Raw genomic sequence first — 23487 nt, 5'->3', positions numbered from 1 at the left:
TTTAGTTTTGTGTTAGGGAATATAAATAATTTTAGAAAATTTCCCCAAAGAACTTGATCTATATTAGCCCGGTAAATTAGATTATGGGCATATAGAAGCATGGCTATCTTTCAAAGAAAAGAAATGATAGAAGATGAAAGTGAGATTTTTGTCATGTCCACTAATACACACCCCTGATTTGGAGAACAGAAAAGGGGAAATATATTAGTGTATCAGTCCAGGTCTCAACAGGACACTTATATAATTTGATGAGAGTTGTCAAGAACTGTGAAGGATCAGAGAATTTACCCTGCTAGCAAGCTAATATGTTTGCCTGCCGCAGTTTCATAGATGCTGGTAGAAGAAACAAGACCCCTGGGTCACAGACAGAGGACTTTTTTTACTCTGTATTTTACCATGGTCCATTTCTCTATTAGAGAAAGAGATAACCATTTAAAGAAATTTTAGAAATATGATCAAATTAGTATTTGGACGCTCTAATAAATGTATTATAAAATAAAATCTTAATTCAGAGATGTATAAAATCTGTGTCCTACCTTGCTTTTCGAGTATGTGCTTATTGGACATTTTGAAAGCTTATAAAGCAGATGTGGGCTTTTAGTACTGAAAACTACAAGGTGAAATAGAATGTTAAAAAATTCAAATCAAATCACTTGAACTTCTACACTGCATTTAACTTTCTCAACACAGTTATTTTTTAAAAAAAAAATTTAGTAAAAATTATTGGAGTGACGTTGATTAATAAAATCAAGTAAGTTTCAAGTATACAATTCAACAGTATGTCATATATATATTGCATTGTTTCAACACAGTTCTTTAGAAGGACTGGTTCAGTAAAAGTATTACTACAGATTCATTACTTACATCAGCCTTCTTTAATCTAATATTCCATTGTGGGGAAAAAAACTTACAGTGAATGAGAAAACATTCAGTGGTAAATTCTCCTAATGTTTTCTACAATATTCCCTGGGGTCCATGTGGTTTAATCAACACAAAATAATACTGTTCTAAAGAAATCCCTTCATTCTAGAAATCACATGAAACTATCTTGCCTGTATGATAATTAATTTTTTTTAAACCTGATGAAGTGCATGGACATGCAAAATAATCTTAGAGCAGCCATGCCAGCAGAGTATTTCTACGAGTCAGGCAGTGTGTTGAGTACTAGCATATGGGGGGAAATGAAACTTTGGGGACTCTGGAGTCTGAATCTGGAGGTAGCAAATTTTTAGAGTAATTTGAAAATTTTTTGTTTTGAAAGAGTCAGTTACCTAATTAGATTAGAGAAGTGCATGTGTTTCATATACAAGGAGAGATAATCTCTCGATCTACACTCCTGAAGCCATTTGCTCCAATTATATGACTTCCACTAAAAACTGAAGGTCCGGCCTAGGATCTGTTTTCTCTAGTTTTCTAAATGTTGATCCCTCCATTATTAAAGAGACTTGGCTTCCGAGCATCACATTACTGCATTTCTTGTAAACCAGCTTAGTGGCAACAAAATCCGATTCCTCTCTAGAAATTTTTTTTTTATCTGAGCCCGTCTATTTTTCTGTTTCTTGGTTAAAGAAGAGCTGCAAATAAGTCCATGGGCCTATTTGGTTATCAGCTTTATTTTCAAAAGATCTGACCATGTACCCTTTTGTCCTGTCTTAGATATTTGCTCTGTGTAATTTTTTTTGAGGGGGGGAGGTCAACACAGTTCTTTGAAATGTCTTTCTTTTTCTTAAGCAGAAATAGCAGAAGATTAAGAATTAGGATGTGTAGCCTCTCCTTTCATCTCTTAATCCCCCATGTATAACCTATTGCATTAAGATAATGCTTCTGAGAATGCGTTATGGGTTTCTATGACAAGTGTGACTGCTGATGAGGTGAGATAGGCTCTACTACTATTTCTATGAGTTTGGAGAAATAAGTAAGGATTTAAAGATATAAGAGAATGTTCATGAAATATATCTTCACTAGTTCATATGTCTGAAATAAGAGAGGATGAAAGCAACATTTCTTAAAGTAAATAAGATTTCATTTAATTTGATGTGTGGCAAGAAAAAAAGGACAGCCCCCCTTAGGGAAACTCAGATCATTGCCCCTTGCTGTAAGACTGTACATAATTTATCCTTTTTCTGTTTTTGCCTGAATTGTTTGGAGGCTCAAAATCATTCTTAATGCTCAGTTACAGTGATGATATTAATTTTAACCTTTTAAATTATTGTCATAATTTTTCTTTCTACTTTATCACATATGTGTACATATGGTTTGTATGATTGATATATATGTGAATGTATAGATGTGTAAATATATATATTTCTTATAAAGTCATCTATAATTGTCTTTAGAAAGAATTGAGATATAAATACGTGGTAAAGAACACAGGAGGTGTGAAGGATGGTTCTTTTTCTGTCCATAATCTTTAGTTAGCATTTTCTTTTATCTTGAGGGAACACTAAAGCTCATTGTGAACAGGGAATATAGAAAGATGACACAAAACAAAAAGCAAATTAAAAAATAGGTCTTGAGTGATTACAGTTTTCAGGAGCAGCCTTTCAACTCTCCTTTCTTTCTAATACCAGGGATTTTACTCAGATTGCAAAAATGTGGTTGAGATGTAGTGACTTGGAGACCCAACATCTGTTAGCAGAAAGTAAGAGGGCTGTGATTACAATCTAAGTTTCAGAGCCTAGGCAGTGGGCCTGACATTTGAGAAACTGGCCAGGGCCAGCCCTTTTGTCTCCTTCCCTGCCCCCGTCGTCCCCACTTCCGTCTCCTGGACCCAAGCTCTCATGCTCCCAGCCAGACCAGCTAAATCGAGAAAGCACTGAAGCCCTCCACCCTTTTTTCTCTACTCTGCTGACCACAATATAACCTTCTTATGTCTATTCCCTCAAGTCTCTGCTAGGAGATGGAATCCAATGTGATTTAAAAAAAAAAAAAAATTCACAGTAAATATTAAATAATAGAGGAACCGATTTCCTTCTCAGATCATATAACCCTATTGCAGTTACCTTTCCATATTGTTTCAATGTCTTGTGTATTCTCTGGATTCAGGAGTTGAGAAGACGAATTAACAGTCAACTATCTCTTGCCCCTCTGCTTTATGTCCACACCTTTCTGTCCCTAACTGATACCAGCCTCCTGCCAATCGCGTGGACTCCGGCCTCTTTTTTCCTTTTCTTGTGAAAAAGAGGATATAAAGCTCCTTTTGGCTCAAATTGGTAAGAAGGGTTGGAAAGTAATTGAGTATTTTTTTCCTAATATGAATAGAAAAATTGATAGAACATTTATGAGAGAAGAGTTACATGTTTATTTGTTTAGAATATTTTGTTTCAGAAATAAGTATCCAGAGATATAGTGTTTTTATGAACCAATCCACCTGATATAAATGGGTAAGTTATGTTTGTTTACCTCTGTATAGAGGCTTTGATGCTTTAGCATAAAAGAGGAACTAGGAGTGAGTGTTTGAGACATTCTGGCAGAATGGATTGCGGGGAGTGGAGTTAGTTTTGGTCAGGCAATCCCTTTAGATCAGACTATAAAAGGCAGCAGTATCTTTACAGAATGTTGGCTTGGCTGCGACCCATGTTTTGCCCGGCAGTTCCTGAAAGGGCTTTGTCATCACCTTTCTGTCCTTCCCCAAGTCATTTGAAAATATATAGAGAAGAGAATAATGTGATCAGGGGCTTAAGTATAGTGGTAGTAGACACAGGGATGTTTCATTATTTTTATGCCTTATATGTCTGAAATGTATCATAATAATTAAATGTTTGTTAAAACTAAATAGAACAAATGGTTTTAGGGAATTAGTCCTACATAGTCATAAGATTTATTTGCACAGATACTAATATGATTTCTATGTTACTTTGATCATTTCCTTTTTTTTTTTTTTGCTTTCTTACCCCTTAAACAAACACATATGAGATTTTATAGATGTGACTAGTTGCTTCCCACTCTCTCTGACATAAAGAAGAAAAAAATGTGTGCACTGCCCCTTGCTTAAAGATTAGCAGCTTTCATTTCTGTTCATTGGGATGGAAGTGAACACAAATGTGTTTGTTTGATCAATAAGCATAAGCATTTGCCTTATTAACTATATTTACTTCAAAAGCACAGAAAGTTGTGTATTTAATTGGCAGTTCAAAAAAGCCAGAGCAGGTAGTGGATGGCAAACGGTATATTTTGAAAAGGATTTTTAAAATATTCAGAGAAAGATTATTTGCCTATGATAAAATTGGTAGTTTATAACCACAGGATGGATTCGAACCTCTTTTCTAAGTAATTGTATGAGATGGGGTCAAGACAGTTGGGTTGATCATGGAACTTTTCCTTGTAGAGCCTCATGAGTATTGGCCATGCCTACTGAGGATAAGCCATATAGCCTGGCCGACCAACTACTATAAGCATCCCAATCCATTGGAACATATTTAATAATTCTTGTTTAAAAAAATTTAGTTTTTTGGCAATGATGGAGAAGGGGAAATCCAGGAAAGAAAACCACATGCTAGTATCTTAGTAGTAGCCAGGACTGCCCTGTATGGCCACGAGATTTTGCTCTGCATGACTCCTGGGGACACCATTCACAAAGATTCCAAAATGAATGACACTGCCCATGGTTGTGCAATGTAACAGCCCTAGTGGTAATCATTTATGTATAGATGTGGAAATGCTTCCAGAAGTATCATTTGTATAGGACAAAGGTCTACTGTGTGTCTTATATACTTCACTATTAACCCTGTAACTTGTACCGAGTAACTGCTGAATAAATATCTATTTGGTGAAGAAATGAGAGAAAAGTAACTTTAAAAAAAAAAACAGCTTTATTGAAATATAATTCACATATAAAATTCATCCATCTAAAGTGCACAATTCAATGATTTTTAGTATATTTATAGAGTAACACAAGCATCACCACAATCAACTTTAAAACGTTCCATCAGTCTCCCCGCAAAAGCCCATACCTATTAGCAGTTTCCTTCTCCTAGCTCCTGGCAACCACTAATCTATATTCTGTCCCTTATAGATTTGCCTACTCTGGACATTTCATATGAATGGAATCATACATTGTGTGGCCTTTTGTGATTGGCTTTTCACTTAGCATAATGTTTTTAAGGTTTATCAATAGTTTAGCATGTATCAATACTTCGTTTCTTTTTATTGCCAAATTGTATTCCATTATATGAATATGCCACATTTTATTTATCCATTTACCCGTTAGAGGATATTTGAGTTACTTCTACTTTTTGGCTATTATGAATAATGCTGTATGAACATTCACATACAGATTGTATAGACATATATTTTCAATTATCTTGATTATATACTTATGAGTAGAATTGCTGCATTATTTCTACTTTTTGGCTATTATGAATAATGCTGAATGAACATTCACATACAGCATTGTATAGACATATATTTTCAATTATCTTGGTTATATACTTAAGAGTAGAATTGCTGGGGAGAAAGGCAATTTTTAATTTAGAAATCTCCATTATTTACTATTACATTGAAAGTCATTAATGGTGTGTTTCTGAGGGAAGAGTTACATGTTCTTGGTCCTGCACCAACCTCCCCCACCCCCTACCCACAGCTATGGTGTGAACCAATAGGTGAACCACAGAGAACTGAATTGTACTAAATGTTTAGTCTCTTCGAATGGGGTCATACTTACATTGAATTCATTCTGATTTATTATTTTGCTACTGCACTTGGAACAGAGACAGCATTCAGTAAGAATTGGAACTATAGAGTAGAAAACAGAGTTCCCTGTTTCCGTTAGTCAACTCTCAAAGGATGGATGGAGCCAATTTCAGATTATTCTAGGGACTTCGCTCCCTTAGTTCCTTGCCATCCTTCTTTCTTTTGGCTTTTTTTGGCTTTTCATTAGTGCCACTTACTGAGCTTATAGACCTGAAACACGGATAATTCAGCCAAAGTATTTTTATAGTCTTTAGATGAAAAGAACTTTTAATATGTAGGTCATCATGGTTTTTATGTGCCTTGTAAAATGTGTCGTTTATCCTGAAACTATGAAGAAGTTGCAGTCTGCTTCTTTCAACCTATTCTTAGCTTCTGGTATTGTGCTATTAGAGGTATTATTAAAGAAGGTACAAAGAACTTCCAGTATTGGAGACAAATTGTTGAAGTGTATAAATTATATCATTTAGTTTTTAAAAAGGAGGCCACTAACTGAGAATAAGGACCACCAGAAAGGTTTTAAAAAATAGACCATATTTTTTATCATAGAAGTAACTTTATGCATTTAGGTGCTCTGGTTATAACTTTGCAAAATAAACATTACCTTAGAATTGAGATCCCAGGATTCATGGACTTGTCAAAAGTCTGATTTTTTGAGTTAAAGCTATTTGAACTGTGCAGACATTAACAATTTTCTTAGCGGCATGTATATTTCAATAGAAAGTTACAAAGCTTAGGCAGCAAGAGGGGTGCTGTTTGGCTTTTAACATTGTTTCGTTGAAGAGGAATAAAATATGGACTCCCCTTTAAGCAAAGCAGTTTGCATTTCTATTGTCCAGGTTTCTTAAAACCCCGATAAAGCATTAGCCCCACAGTATCCAGCATTCCCCATTTATTCTTCTTGGGCTCTTTTCTACAGAATGAAATGGGTTGATTTATAGGCTGGCCTGAGGTTTTGAAGAGAGAGCTTTGGGGAAATGTTTAGGATGTGTTCCAGCAAGCCATCAAGACTGCTGACAGGTGGCCAAACCAAGGGAAAGTGTATTAGTAATAACAACAGCTCACACTTACATAGCTCTTAATCACCTGTGAGGTGGTGCCCTAAGCATGTTGCATGTATCAACTAACTTGAGTCTCATGGAAAGCCTATGAGGTCAATTCGTTTTTAGCCTTAACTTAGCCGAAGGAGCTCAGGCACAAATAAGTTAAGGAACTTGCCCAAAGTCTCACAGCCATGATTTGAACCCAGGTGGTCTAGTTCCAGAGTGAGCACCCCTAACCACTAAGTTTTCCTGCACAAATTGGAAGCATGGAGAAACTCTCACGCCTGCCTCTGACCAGAGCTCTGGAGGAAGGAGGAAGGGAGGGCTCAGCTACCGGCCAGCACGTTGCCAAAATGAACTGGTGAACTTGGGCATTGTCCTGGGCTTTTCACTGCATGGATAATTTCAGCAGGCAAAAGAAGCATTAGTTATATGTAATTCTTTTGTAGCTGGAAGGTACCTGCAAGGTACAGGTCTTGGTTATCTTTAAGATACATACACCTTTTATTATTATTTGTCAAACAGAGAATGAGCGCCATAGGATATTTCTTTTATTATAGCTGGTTTGTAGTAACTGGCAAAAGAGTTAAATTAAGAGAAATCACAATTTAAAGATGAAAAATCTAAGTCACAAGACCATAGCAGAGTGAGAAGAATGTAATTTATGTGTCCATTTAATCCCTGGTGTGACCTTTAATGTCCAGTACTTAAAATTTATAGAAACCATCTAACTGTGGAAACAAAGAGCCACCATGTCTTCGTTTCTGCTTTTTGAAGTAGCACAGAGGTCAGATGAAGATAAAAATAAATACTGTTAACAGCTTCTAGAAGCATAGTGTGCTTTGAAAGAGTGAGTCAAGACATGAGCCAGGGTTAATGGCCTCAGAGCAAATAAAGGCCTTGAGGACAAAATGAGGTTTTAGAATTTTGGACAAAGCTTTCTTGAAGAATGAGCATAGCCTAAAATGTTTCTACCCTTAGGTCTCTCCTTAGTCGAGTAGAGAAAGACAAATAGTCAGTTTATAAAATGGATGTCCAATGGTGGATTAGAGGTGCAATCGGCCAAAGGAATAGTTGAATTTTATTTCACCAATTGAAATCAGCTCATTGAGGGCAGGCATCATGTATATATTACCCACTTATACATTTTAATACATAGTAGAGTGCCTGCTACTTAATAATGGAATAACAGAAAAAAATAATAATTACCACTTGCTAACACTTATCATGTGTGCTATGTATTATCATCCCCTCCATTTTATGAATGAAAAAGCTGAGCCTTGGAGGGGTAAGTCAGTAGCCAAGTATCACACATGTCATTTAACTACAAGTTCTCTTACTTATCTACTGCAGCCCACTGTGGCTGACCTTAAGAATTAGGCTAAAGGTTTTGAAATATCTTCCGTGGTTCATGGGAGAATCCTTGAAAGTTTTCTGAACAGGAAGCATGAAAAAGTAATATCTAGCATGAGGACAGAATGATTTGGTGGCTTTTGTACTTTAGTCCAGCTGTGAAGGGAGAGATAAGGGTCTGAATTAACATTCTGGGTTAAAACCCAAAGAAGAGGAGAGATAGAAGACTCTTAGAAGGGATGGATGACCTTGAGATGTAGGGACTGATTAGTTATGGGAATTAGGGAAAGGAAGGGGTCTGAGATAAATCATCTGAGATCTCTAGAAGAAAGATTGCTGGCATCATGAATAGAAATAGGGAAATGAAGAGAGAAAGCCAGTTTAGAAAGACTGTTAGGCCTGTGGTAATGTTTTGGGCCTGTGGTGATAGCAGGGCACTGATGTGCAGAGTATACCAGTTAGTGGGAAGTGTGGCGGTTTTTTCCTTGCTGTCAGAGCCTTTGTCTCACTCCGTAGAAACTAAAAAATTTAGATTCTTGCTTTCCTAGATCTCATTGCATGTGACCCAACTCATAAGACACAAGTGGATACCTGCTGGAGGTTTCTAGGAAAGATTTTTTCTCTCTGATGATAAAAGGTCTAGTAAAAAAAATTCTTTCTCTTTGGCTTTCAAATGCAAGTTTATCATACAGGGAGCTGCTGCAGCCATCTTGTAATCTTGAGGTGTAGGCCAAGAAAACAGGTGGGAGGTTGGCTTTCAGTCCTAACACTGCTCCTGAAACAACACGGGAACCATCTATCTCTTCACTTGTAATGTGAAAAACAAACAAACCCCTGTTCTTCAAGCCAGTTTTGGATGGGTATTCTCTTATTTGTAGCCAGAGCATCCAAATTGATGTAGACTTTATGCAGATCTGACATTACCTCAAGATCCAAACCTGGCTGTATTTTCTCTTTTAGATATTAATTTGGGAAAAACACCACATGGGTAGTGATCGTCAGAATTGTCCACTGAAGCCTGTGGAGTTCCTAAAAAGGACAATGCACTTTGGATGCCATTTCTAGAAAACGAGGGCTCTTTAACAAAAGTTTCTAAAAGTCAAACAGCCTGGCCCAGATCTGAGACCCAGTTTGCTGCTAGGTGAGATTCCTTGGTAGGTGGCAGTGTTGAAGTGCGCTTCTCAAATGACAACAATTCTTACTGGTAAATTGCAGCATTCCCACAGCCCTTAGATACCAACTAGGCACAGGAAGCATTTTCTTCTTTCAGAACTGCCGCTCTTTTCATTTGCTTCCTCCCACCTTCCTTGCATCTGCTGGTGTCTGCTGTTGGCATAGAGGCATGTTGAGCCCAGTGATGGATGTGCACTAAACGAGAATGGCCTGCTTTGTGGCTCTTTTGAATTGCGGTGAGCATGCATTCTGAAGGTCTGAATGACTGATTGATTGAAAAGTAATTAATTGCAGAATTTCAAAATGTGGTTCAAAGGGTACAAATTAAATTTCACAAAAGTCAACACTTTATACACTATTCTCATTATTCATTTTATACTTTTTAGGCTTACAAAATTATTTTAGAATTTAGTATCCACTTCATCATCTGGCTCCTGAGGTTGGTGTGTTTATATATAAAGTTTATGATAAGAAAATTCTTGTGAAAGAGGAAGGAAAAAAAAAAGCAAATATGTCCTGACTCTGCATTAATAACTACCACTCAGGGAGAATATTTAATCTTTTGGAGTTACCATATTTGTCAATAAAAATATTTGCCTCAATGATGTGTAAGATCCTGTCCACGTGAGCTTAGAGTTTCTACTACTGTAGGCACAGATTCTTGTGTTCTACATGAAGGATGGAGCCAGATTTGGGTCATCCCTACACTCATCTCTGAGAGAATGCACCTGAAGACAAATAAGAATTTTGCTAGAGCTATAATCTCAACAAAATTTGGTTTGATGGTGGGATTCTGGGTGGAGATGCCAGATAAAATATAGGACACCTAATTATATCTGAATTTCAGGTAAAGAAGAGTTGTATTTTATTTTACTTTTTTTTCTTTTCTTTTTTTTTTTTTTTAGCATAAATATGTACCAAATATTGCACGGGGTCTACTTTTACTAAAAACCTATTCATTATCTATTTGAATTCAAGTGTACCTAGGAGTCCTGTATTTGTATTTGCTAAATCTGGCAACTCTAATTCTGGGAGGAGTAATGGATGATAATGGCATCAGCCTAAATTGCTTAAGAAAGGGTAAAGGAAGAGCTGCTGGAGGGTTCTGTAGACTTGATAGGTCTGATGTCTCCGCCGGGGGCTGAGTGGGTTCAGCCAGAGGTGAGGGGAGTGAAAAAACTGAGGTGTAGACCAGAAATCGGATGAGAAGAGAGCCCTCCTTCTCCTTTCTTGTTCTTCGCTTAACCTTGAACATCACTTCTACTCCCTTTTCCTTTTCACCCTTAATTGGCTTTAACATAAAATGAAGATATTAATTTTTTTATTATCAGCTGAATAGGTTGGCCCTTGTTTATTTTTCTCATTCTCTATGCTCACTGCCCCCTCCCTAATTAAATTGATTTTTGCAGCTGTGTGCCTTGGATCGATTTTTTTCCTCCTCTGAACTAGCTATTTCTCAATAGAAAAATGATTGCCAGATTTCTCAAACTCTTTTCTAAATCTCTGGGCCTTTTTAGATTTTATTTATGTTCATCATTCAGTTGCCTGTACACTCTTTACCCACGTAGCATGCGTCTTTACAACAAAGAGGGACAAAATTGCACTTGGATTTTCACCCGGTATGTAGCTAGCTGTCTGTAGCCCTTTAGAGGCAGAATCAACATCGTGCACTACTAGCTTTGTTCCAGTTTGTCAAACAAGATCACTTAACACCTCTGGGTTGGGCAACTGAGCTTTCCCATGAAGTAAGAAGACTGTGGAGCTAGAGGAATGGAGGAGTCCTCTCCCAGATGGTAAGCATTTCAAGGCACAAGGCCTTTATGTCAAAAGTCACAAGAGAATGACAAGAATAAGAACATGCTGATACTGACACACATGTGATACAAGGTATGGCAGAGGTAGGTGTCTAATGATAAGAGGATGTCCTCCTACCCCCCAAAATGTGAGTAACTCGAAAGTAACTACAAACCTTGGCTTTTTAGTTATTTATCCCAAGATTGAGTGGTGGGAGGGGCTGACTGTGGCGCCCTCTGTGTGGTGCTCTGAGTGGTCCTTGTGTTGTAACCTTTGGGGCCCAACATGCCAAGTATGGAATTTGGCAAATAGAAGTCATTGGTCAAGGTCAGTTCTAAAGGTGTTGCTTAAGTTTGTCACCTATGCAATCTGATTCAAAGGATGAAAGGCTCTTCTTCTTTTTAAAAAACTGTTATCTACCTGACTTGACATGCCTGCTGGTGAGCCGCTAACGAGCCCACAACATTCTTCAGAAAAGCTTTTTTCTATGTGGCAGGCACCAGGGATACTGAGAAGAATGAATGGTCCCCACCATCTGGGAGCTTTAAAATAAATTAAGCTGATGGTTAAACAAATATGTAATGAGCACTGTAGTTCACACTGGGTTAGGAGGGTGTTAGGGGGAGGAGTGAAACTGAGGTGTTTAGCAATGAGAGGAAGACAATAGATGTAGGTAAGGTTGTGGGCTTGGCAGTTTCTAAGAGCTGTTGTTGGTGCCATAACAAGTTCTCCTTAATTGGACTGGTGTCCCCAACCCTGTGCTGCTGTATTGGCTGGAAGGCTCCCAGCTGCACTCTCCCATGGAAAATTGCCCTCTGCTAAAAGAGTATGAACCCTTCCCCAGGGATGGCTTTTAGCCAATGACTGATAAGAGAGTCCAAAAATCTGGCCTCCTTGCCTCAAAGTAAACAACTCTGCAATGCTACTTACGCTCCAGTGATCCCGTAGGATCAGGCTGAGAACAGACTTCAGCTGGAACCACATTTTGCCTTCTGTGCCATCCTGCCTCTCTCACTTCCTTACAGGGTTCTCCTGAGAACGCCTCTCAGTAAAGCACTTGCACATGCGTCCCTGTCTCTGGCTCTGCTTCTAGGAAACCCCATCTGATGGGAGAGGAGCAGAAGGTTGATGTGGTTCTGGTGCTGTGGGCTCTTATTTTCTCTGATGTGGGAGACATAGTAGACAAGGTTGTTGAGAAGATTGGTGAATGTCTGATATGGGGAGTATGTGGCTAATCTGGGGAATAAGAACAGCACTGATTGTCATTGTATGTGAGAGACCATGACGTTTTCATGGCGCCAATCTGTACAGTGGTTTCATTTTCTTCAGCACTCAGTAGCCTAGATATGAAAACAGATGTAGATGGAGTAGTGGTATAGTTCTGACAGATGGATGCCCTAGGAAGATAAGGGGCCAGGCATGATAAGAAAGGACTTAAAGCCAGGAAGGAACAGTTTGGGAGATAACGGAGATGTCAGTGGAGCAAAGATATTGTTAAGATCAAAGAATATGTGTGATGAGCACGACACAGAACACGTGGCAAGATTAGGAGGCTAGAAGGGTTGTTCAGAGTTTGGAAGATAAGAATTTAAGATTTGCGGGTTAGGGCATTTCTACCTAAGGACAGGTCTAGGATATGCCATAAGCATGGGTGTCTGAATCAAGTGGAGGGAAGTTTCTGGAGCAAGGTCAAAACACACTGCAGTGTTAGAGAGTCGGATGGGCCATCCTCGTGGATGCTGTCAGCATCGATGAGTGGTGAAGTGCAGAGAAACTCACACTGTACATGCAGCTCTTACCCGCCCCAAGCCCCAGAGATGCCATCACTTCTTGTATCTAAGACTTTGTGCAGCATTTCTAATGAAGGCGCCAGGCACAGACAGATGATGGGAGCTACAGGATTTCCTAGTGAGACTCTTTCTTGGTGGTTTATGACCCAAGTCATCCGTTAATAGCTTAATTTCCACCTTTCAGTTTTCATGTGTGCATGTTCTCTTACTCTCTCTTTTTTCCTATGTATTTCTACTTGCTATTCTAATCTCCTAATTACCTTGCTAACCCAGGCATTGGAGAATAAGGAACACCAGGACATTACATGAGAGGCAGTTGAGTAGTGAAAAGGATATGTGCCTTTACTTTTGCCTGGAACGTTCCTTATTTCTTCTTCATTCAATTAATTCTTACTCAACTTTTAGGTTCAGTTTAACTGTCACTTTTTCTCCTCTATTTCAGAACCCTTCCCCACTTTATATATTCTAAAAGCACCCTAGTCCCCCTTTCGATTCATCACAGTTGTAATTATACAAACAAAAAAATTCATTGCTTAAGCTCTATCTCATCTGATGGAATGTAACCTCTCTAGGGACAAGGACCATCTCTGTATCTCTAGTTCCTAGCTTAGTGCCTTACGTAAACATAGCGCTCAATAAATATTTGTGGAACAAATAAATGAATGTATAGAGAACAGAGTTAGGAATCTATTTCTAGATTGGTTTTTATTTAGTTATGTGATCTTGGACAAGTCACTTCAGCTCTCTGAGCAAAATATGTTTTTACTCATTTTAACATTGTATGATTTCTTATTTCACAGCATATCAGGCAAACACTTTAATAACGCTTAACCCAAAAAGTGTGTCTGGGCGATCTAAAACTTCTCCTGGAACTTCTTAAGGTAGCTTATTTGTAGAGAAACTATTCTCCTTTGTGTTTTAGTAATCTATTGCTAAGTAACAAATAATTTCCACATTTACTGGCTTAAATAGTAATTTATTATCTTAAAGTAAGCAGGAAAAAGGTAATAATAAAGAGCAAAAACTAATGAAATAGAAATAGAAAAACAAGGAGGTAAGGCAGTGGACAGTGGGGACATTTGAAGAAAGAATATTCAAGGCAGAGAGTGTTGCTAGTCCATGGGCCACGAGCAGGGCATGCCTGACACGTTAGAAGGTCAAGAAAGACACCCCAAGTGGCTGGAGCAGAGCAAGCAAGGAGGACAGTAGTGGGCAGCCAGATCATGTTGGAATCCTTGACCAACTCAAGGACTTTGGCTTTTCCTCTGAGTGAGATGAGGAACCACCGAAGGGGTTTGAGCCCAGTGGCATGATTTGAAGTCTTTGGTCCTTTCCTTTTGTGTGAATTCTAGTTTGTTCTCTTGATTATAGTTGTGCCGGTTTGTATTTCCTGGGTCATGAGACAGAGCAATTTACATTTATATGATCAGAGATAGGCTGCCTCTTCAGGCAGGTTTTTATTTCATGTTTGTAGATTGAGAGTTTGCACTTTTGGTTCTTAGGGAGTTCACACAGAGGGGTCACCACTGTGTCCTACTGGCAATTTACCTGCTGTATGCCTACTTTACTTGAGCTGGATTGAGGGTCGGAAAGATAGATGGTTCAAGGAAGATAGATAGATGTAGAACTAGATGGATAAATGGATAGATAGATAGAGGTGGAGATGTATGAACAGATGAGTGGAAAGATGATAGATAGATAGATAGATAGATAGATAGATAGATAGATAGATAGATAGAGATAGATAGATAGATAGATAGATAGATAGATAGATAGATAGATAGATAGATAGATGATAGATAGATAGATAATAAAAAAAGGAGAGGACAAAGGAGAGCTCTTTCTTAGGCAGTATATAAGGAGGACTGGTTGACTTTTTCTTTGTGAATTATATAGAGTTCATAAGTAGCATGGTTGAATTAATGTGACCTTAATTCTACCCCTTAATCATTAAATATATTCTAGTTTAACAAAATAGTAAGTGGTTTCTGCTTATCTCCCAAAGGCAGGGGAATGCTATGGAGATTTGGCGCTGGGATATCACCAATGGATGGGAGGCACATTTGCTGAATAACGAGAGTAGCTAACAAAACTGAACTTTGCCCTTTCGATATGGGAATACTCAGTAATACCCTGGATCTTTTCTTTTGTGTTCTGCTTTTATGCAAACACAAAGTACACTCTTGCTGACTTCTCTGTAACCCATGAAACTGAAGAAGGAGAAATTTGAATCCCATAGAAGGCAGTTTCACCAAACCTGCCTCTTGCATTTGTGTGATAGAAACTGAAAACCCCGGTATTTTCTAACCAATTTTATGAAGGAAGAAACGTTCCTAGCAGTAATTAGCACATGATATGAACAGACAAAGCAACTTCTTTAAAAGCATACATTTTAGAACTGGAAGCAAGCTAAGAAAGCACGCCATCTTCCCTCATTGTACAAATGAAGAAAGTAAGCGAAGTCTGGAAGTGCTTGTTCACACCTGACATTAGTCTATACTAATTGTCGGAAGCCACGTGGCATTATAGAAATAGCACAGGCTCTTTGGAGGTCAAACTGGGACTCATAGCTCCGCCACTTACTAGCTGCTATGGCCTTGGGCGAATCAGATTATCTCTTTGAGCCTTACTTCCCTCATCTGTCTCTACCTTGTGGGCTGGTTGAGAGAATTTCACAACATAATTTGTAAAGTCCTGGCACAGAGTAGATGTCCAGTAACTAGTAATTATGATTAGCTCCCTTTCACTGCCAGTGATGATACTTAAAAGCCATCTCCACAAACACTCAGTATAACTACAGGATTTAAAAATGTCATCCAATGGCAAACTCGTTTCAAGCAATATTCAATATACTAAAATTCCAACATAATTCAAGATAACAAACATCTCTATATAAGGTATAATGTTAGCTACTATATATTTAGCTCAAAAATAAATAAGAATGAGATATGGTTCCTGTTTCTAAGAAAATGAGAATAGACATGTATACACGGGGCTGTATTTTGGTGACGACTGTGTTAAGTGCTACCAGAGAGGAGTGGGCACAGGTCTCTGGTTGCACAGCAGAGGCTCCTTCTAGATGAGGTGCTCAGGGAAGTCTTCTTGGAGAAAATCATATTTGAGAGGTTTCTTGGAAGGTTCTAGAAAAGAGGTTAGGGAACATTCCTCTCGGAAGGGGCTTCTTGAGCATAGGCACAATACAGGATATATTTAGATTTAATAAATTTATCTGTTTAAATGACCATAGAGCATGTAAAGGGGGACACTTAAAATAATAATAGCAGTTACCACTTATGAAACACTTGTTACCTGCTAGATACTTCTCGTGTATCCAGTCTTTTGCTTATTATACAACTCTATGAGGTAGATTATCATTATTATCTTTGTTTTACAGGTGAGAAAACTGAGGTGTAGAGAGGTTAGATGTATGTGGCAGAGCCAAACTTGGGGCCAGGTTGTCTGACTCGAGTCATACTTTAGGTTTGACATTAGTGTGCCCGATTTTCTCCTTTTGCTCCTCCGCATCCATGCTCTGCCCTTTTCCCTGCTCTGGGCCCCAGGAGGCTAAGCTGCATAGACTCTCTCAGCCAGCTCCCTTGCCCTCTGGTTTCCAGTGGAAATAATGGAAGAAAATTGGAGAGTGGGCCTCAGGTTTGCTGGGCTTGCATTGCTCTCTAGAGGGCCACTTCCTTTGGCACCCCTCTCTTGCAGCTACAGACCCCACAATGTTTCAAGACTATTCCCTCTCTTTGTGTCTGGCAGCTGTTGCTGACTCCAGGATACTTCACCTTCCTTTCTTTAACTCTGTCCCTATCTTTGTGAGAGTGCAATTTGGGGGTCATAGGACAATCATATGTTCGGCTTTAATAAATACTGCCAAATAGTTTTCCAAGGTGGTTTTACCGATTTATATTCCCAGTAGCAGTATATGAGCATTCCAGTTGCTCTACATACTCACCAACCCTTTTCATTTTAGCCATCCTAGTGGATATACAGTGGTATGCCATTTTTTCCCCCTCTTTAGTTATCCCTCACCCCAAATTTCACCCTTGACCTACAGATGTTGCCATCTCCCCTTAAGAACTGGGTCTCTGAAGGTGGGGCGTCTCCTCCCACGCGCTTGCAGTGTGCACTCGGGGCCTGACGCACCGGGGTATGGTCCGTGGCTCCACCTGGGGCACAAACTCAGGACCTTCTGCATGTAAAGCAGACGTGCTAACCGTTACACTATGGAGCCACTCCCCTCATTTTGGTTTTAATTTGCATTTCTATGATGACTATGAAAATTGGACACCATTTTATATGTTTATTGGCCATTTGGATATCTTCTTTGGTGAAGTATCCAAGCCATTTGTCCATTTTAAAATCATGTTGCCTGTATTTTTTTAAATTGATTTGTGAATATTATTTATATATTATGAGTACAAGTCTTTTGTCGAAGATATGTATTGCAAATATCTTCTCTCACCTCAAGCCTTGTTTTTTCATTCTCTTAATGACATCTTTTAATAAACATGTTACTAATTTTAATGTACTTTAATTATAACTTTTCATTCTTTATGCTTACTACTTTTCATAGTTTTTTAAAGATATGTTTGCTACTCCAACATTATAAAGATGTTTCCCTATGCTTTCTTCGAAATGCTTTATAGTTTTATCTTTCACATTTGCATCTGCAATTTATCTGGAATTGATTTTTGAATGTAATCCGAGATTAGAATCCTGATATGTTTTTTCTTATATGGCTATCCAGTGGACACTAATTTTTTTCCCTTAGTTTACTGCAGTGTTACCCTTTTCATAATGTAAGTGACTGTATATATGTGGTTTTATTTCTGGACTCTATGTTTTATTCCATTGGTCAGCTTCCTTCTGCTAATGTTGCACAATCTTGATTATTATAGCTTTATAATGAGTCTTGACATCTGGAAGTGGAAGTCTTTCAATTTTGTTCTTTTTTAAGATTGCCTCAGCTATTCTTAGTCCTTCTCATCTTCATTTATAGTTTAGAATCAGCTTGTCAATTTCCACAAAAAAATATGCTTAAACTTTGATTAAGATTATGATGAATCTATACATTATTTCATGAAAAATGAACATTCTAACATTATGGAGTCTTTCAATCCATGCACATGGTATAGCTCTCCATTTATTTAGGTCTTCTTTAATTTTGCCCAATAATATTTTGTAGTAATCAGTGTAGAGATCTTATACATATTTTATTAAATCTATTCCTGGGTATTTCATTTGCTATAGTAATTAGTGTTTCTTAAAAGTTATCTTCTATTAGTTTGTTGCCGATATATAGACATATAACTGATTTTTGTATATTGACTTTTTATCTAGTGATCTTGTAAATTCAATAAAGTATAATATTTATAGAAGGCTTGTTGTATATATTCTTTATTATTTCTAGTTTCCTAAGATTTTGTTTAAATCAAGAGGGTACTGACTTTTATCAAAACCTTTTTCTACATCTCTTAAGATGTTCACTTCTGTTTTGACTCGACTCTAGAACCCAATATTATAGCCCTTACCCTGGGCTTGGCTCTACCCTGCACATTCACAAAACTACATGAGCAGACACTGGACAAAGAAAGAGTTGAACCAGGGAAGTGGCAGTAGACATGAAAAAGAAGAAATGAATGTGAGAGATCTTAATGCTCTGTATTATAAATTATTTTGTATGGTCACCTATGAGTGTAAATAAGATAGAACCAGACTTCCCAGTTTTTAAAATTTCTGCCTCTTTTTGATAAACATTATAAAAACTTCACACCTTTGTTTAATATTTGTGTTATAGAAACAATAAGTAATTTTCCAAATATAAAATTTAATAGTGATTATGCATTTTTTAAATTTCACACCCAATATTCCCCCATACCTAAAGTCTAATACATGATCCCTAGAAGAGTACTCTTTCTTACCACTTTCTCCCAGTTGGAAATCATTAAACTATCATCCATGAAACACCACTACATGGGTGCCAATCAGCTGGTTATGCAGTCCATCCTCAATATAGCCCGAGTGTCCCTGGACTGTTGGTATAGGGAAAAGTATATGAGGACAGTATTGACAATGGGGTTTTATTATTAAAAGGTACAGCGCTGGTCAATTTTGACACAAGTTGCAGGTGGACTCTGTAGAATACACACTTATGAATTTCCAATTTTACTAATATTTAAACAGTTTGATACTACACAGTTACTTCATTCTTGGAACATTGGACTTGAATTTAAATGAGCCCTAGTGCCCTCTTGTGGACATGAGAGAACGTATGAGTATAACAGTTTTCTTTTCATTCTAAGGACTGCATTGTGTACTTGTGCCCCTTTGATCTAAGGAGAACCTAATGGTAGAAAGACCTCAAGTCATGGACCTAGGCAGAGCGCTGCAACTTACTAGCCCTGTAAACTTAAGATTCTTTATCTGATAAATGACAATAATAATAGTACCCACTTAACAAGGTTCTCAACAATATTAAAGGAGGTTTAAGAAAGTTCTATTCCTAATTTCCTAAGATTTTGTTTGAAAGTATGAATGAGTATTGAATTTTATTGAATGCTTTATCTGGACCTTTTAAGATGACCACTTCTGTTTTGACTCTAGGACCTAATACCACAGCCTATTCCCAGAGCGTGGCTTTACCCCACTTTATATGCATATAATACCTAGGCCTGCACATAGTAGGTTCTTAATGAATGGCATCTGTAAATATTATCAGTAATATTTACAATGAATCCAGAGGGCAAGGAAATACATGTAGAATACAGTATCCTAAAATTATTTGGCTACAGATACTGGTACCTTCCCCTCTCTTAGTCCCATTCTACTTCATTCCTGATTCCTCGAGGCAACCACTCAACTCTTAACTATTTCTTTTTATATTTGTAAACATATTTTTACTAATGTCTATATGGCTTTTTCTTGAGGTTTTTTTTTTTTCAGATATAGGCACTGTCTATGGACTTCCTATTATGGAAGATGAAAATCTAGGTCTGTTATATTACTCCTTCCATACTCCCTGCCCCGACACACACACTCATCCTCATTTATGATCCTGTTTATGTTAAAAACCATTTAATTATATATTTGTATATTTTGCCTTCTCCACAATAACTAAAAGGATGAACAAAGGCAGAACAGGTGAATACTTACAAAAGAAACCTGGATTCACATTGTTAATGTTGTACTTAGTCTTAAATGAGTCAGAGATAAATCTGTAAAGAAAAAGATTACAATTTACAATAACAGTAGAGTTTTCATATAACTTTATGCAACAATGGTCAGAAAGAATAAAAGAAAATTAGTCATATCTGATCCAACAGGAAGGCTAAGAAGGATATGAAAGATCTGAATAATGTGACAGAGATAAGTTCAAATATGCCTCCGGATAGATTCATGTGAACAAGAATGAGTAACACACACAAAAATTAAACTTACATTAGGTTACCAAACAATTTCTAAAGCAGCTGCACTATATCACATTCCCCCCAGCAGGGTATGAAGGCTCCAATTTCTCCACATTCTCACCAGCACTTGTTATTACCTGTCTTTTGATTACAGCAGTCCTAGTGGGTATGAAGTGATATGTCATTGTTTTGATTTGCATCTTCCTGATGGTTAATGATGTTATGCATCTAATCATGTGTTTATTGGCCATTTATATATCTTCTTCAGAGAAATGTCTATATAAATTATTTTCCCATTTAAAAGATTGGGTTATTTATCTTTTTATTATTGAGTTCTAAGAGTTTTTTGTATATCTAGATACAAGTCCCTTATCAGATATACGACCTACAAAAATGTTCTTCCATTCTTAGGGTTGTCTTTGTACTTTCTTGATACTGTCACTTGAAACTCAAAAGTTTTAAATTTTGATAATGTCCAATTAGCAAGTTTTCTTTTGTACTTGTGCTTTTGCTATCATATCCAAGAAGCCATTGTCTAACACAGAGCCATGAAGACTTATGCCTATGTTTTCTTCTAAAAGCTTTATAGTTTTAGATCTTCCATTTAGGTCTTTGATATTTTGAGTAAGTTTTTAAATATGGTATGAGGTAAGGGTCCAATTTCTTTTTTTGCATGTGGATATCAGGTTGTACTAACACTATTTGTCGAAACAATTATTCTTTTCCTCATTTAATTATCTTGGTGACTTTGTCAAAATTCAGTTGACCATAAATGTGAGCATTTATTTCTGGACTCTCAATTCTATTCCATTATATTTATGTCTGTCTTTTTGCCAGTACCATACTGTCTTGATGACTTCATGGTGAGTTTTAAATCAGAAAGTGTTAGCTCTTCAACTTCATTCTTCTTTTTTCAGTTATTTGGATATTCTGGGTTCCTTTACATATGAATTTCAGAATCGGCTTTTCAGTTTCTGCAAAGAAGCCAAATGGGATTTTGATAGCAATTGCGCTGAATTTGTAGATCAATTTGGGAAATATTGTCATCTTAACAATATCAAGTCTTCCAATCTACAAACATGGCTGTCCTTCCATTTATTTAGGGTTTCTTTAATTTTTTTCAACAGTGTTTTATAATTTTCAGAGTACAATTGACCCTTGAACAAAATGGGGGTTAGGGGCTCTGACCACCCCCCCACAGTTGAAAATCCAAATCTAACTTTTGACTCCCCAAAAACTTAACTACAGTTGTCTCTCAGTATCCACAGGGGATTGGCTCCAGGACCTATCATTAATGCCAAAATCCATGGATGCCCAAGTTCCTTATATAAAATGGCATAGATCAATGCATATATCAGCCCTTCAAATCTGCAGATTCCCAACTGCAAATTGAAAATAGTGTTTTTGATCCATGGTTGGTTCAATTTTAGGATGCCAAACCTGTGATATGGAGGGCAGACTGTATATTTATTTTTTAAAAATCTGTGTATAAATGGACCAGTTCAGTTAAATCCCACGCTGTTCAGGGGTCAACTGTATATGTGTTGTACTTCTTTCATTAAATTTTTCCTAAGTATTTTCTTCTTTTTGATGCCATTATTAATGGAATTATTTTGTTAATTTTATTTTTAGATCACTTGTTGCAAGTATATACAGACTGTTTTTAAAATATAAATATGAATGCCTTTTTTTCTGGAATGCAGTCTACATTTACTGCAAACTGCTGCCTATTTTATTTCTCTGGTCTATTTCACTAATTTATTTACCTGCCTAACTCCTGAGAACATTTGAGTTTTTGAACCCAGATTTAAAGCATTTAAAAGGTTATTTTTTATGTAGATGGGTTAGTAAGGATAATTAACAGATAATTCTTAGGCTTTTCGAATGCTTCATTGGGAATTTCTGTCTATTTACCTAGTTTTTTTCCATATAGAGCTTAATGTATCTAAAAGTGAACTTGTTCTTATCTGATCATTTAGATTACCCTAAGTCTGAATTCTCAAATGGAGAAGGATGATGGGATACACATAGTTTTTGAATATTTCCAAAATTCAGGTTATTCTCAACAGTGTTCAGAGAAAATCTGAACACTTCCAATGTTGATGAAGAAGGGTAAAAATGGGTACTTTCACTGATGATACTATAAAATTGTACATGATTTTTGGAAATCAGTTTGCTTATAACAAAAACCTCAATAAAGATTGTAACCTTAGTCCTATAATTTTCCTTCTAGAAATCTATTGTAAAAATTCTAGTATTCAAAGACTTATACATAAAGACCTCATTGGTATTATATAGTACAAAAATGTTGAAATCAATTTAAATATGCCATAAAAAGTTTATCTTTGCATAGGAAAAACTGACAGGAAATGTACCAAATTGTTAATAATGTTATTGCTCAAGAATGGGTGATTTTAATTTTCTTTATAGTTTACTTATTCTTTTAATGTTTTAGGATTAATAACAAGGATTATTTTTATCATTAGAAAAGCATGTTATTAAAAAGTGGTTGGAGAATTTTGGAACATTCTTCAATAAGCCAGAGAGATTTACTGATATAGAAATTAGCCAGTGTCCTAAACCCCCCAAGTAGGGACATTATGATGGTGCTGCTGAGTGTCAGCCTGAGGGTTGGGGCGGGCAGGTTTAGCTCCTCTTCTGTTGGTTCCACCCGTGCCCAGAGAGAGCTCTTCCTTTTCTGCTTCTCTTGTTGGGTAGCTGACCCTTATTTCAAGGCCAAATGGTATGAGGTCAAGGGAGATTGGAAGAAACAGCAGAAAATTCCAGGAGCCTTTTTCCTCTAGCTAAATAAGAGTGGAGTTTGGCCTCTCTTAAATTAAATACATTCTCTCTGTTTTCTGTGTTTAGACAGATACCTAAATTACTGTGTCCATTCTTTCTTTACTTTCAAGTTATTGTTGAAATGCCTAGATGTTCTATAGCATTGGATCGCAAACTTGAGAGGCATCAAAATCCCTTGAGGACTTGTTAAAGCTCAGATTGGCAGACCCCCACAGCTAGAGTTCCTGACTCAGTAGTGCTGGGGTGCCAGCTGAGAATTTGCATTTCTATCATGTTTATGAGTGATGGTGAAGCTGCTGATCTGAGGAGCAAAAAGAAGGGCAGTCACAGGACATACACAAAGAAACTAAGTGAATGGGACCTTAGGGATCTCTCCTAGTTTTAATGTGAAGTGAAGCTAGATGGGGTAAAGTTGATGCGATGAGTACTGAT

The sequence above is a fragment of the Pteropus alecto genome, unplaced genomic scaffold, assembly GCF_000325575.1.
Source record: "Pteropus alecto unplaced genomic scaffold, ASM32557v1 scaffold161, whole genome shotgun sequence".
Taxonomy (NCBI): domain Eukaryota; kingdom Metazoa; phylum Chordata; class Mammalia; order Chiroptera; family Pteropodidae; genus Pteropus; species Pteropus alecto.
This window is presented reverse-complemented; position numbering follows the sequence as displayed.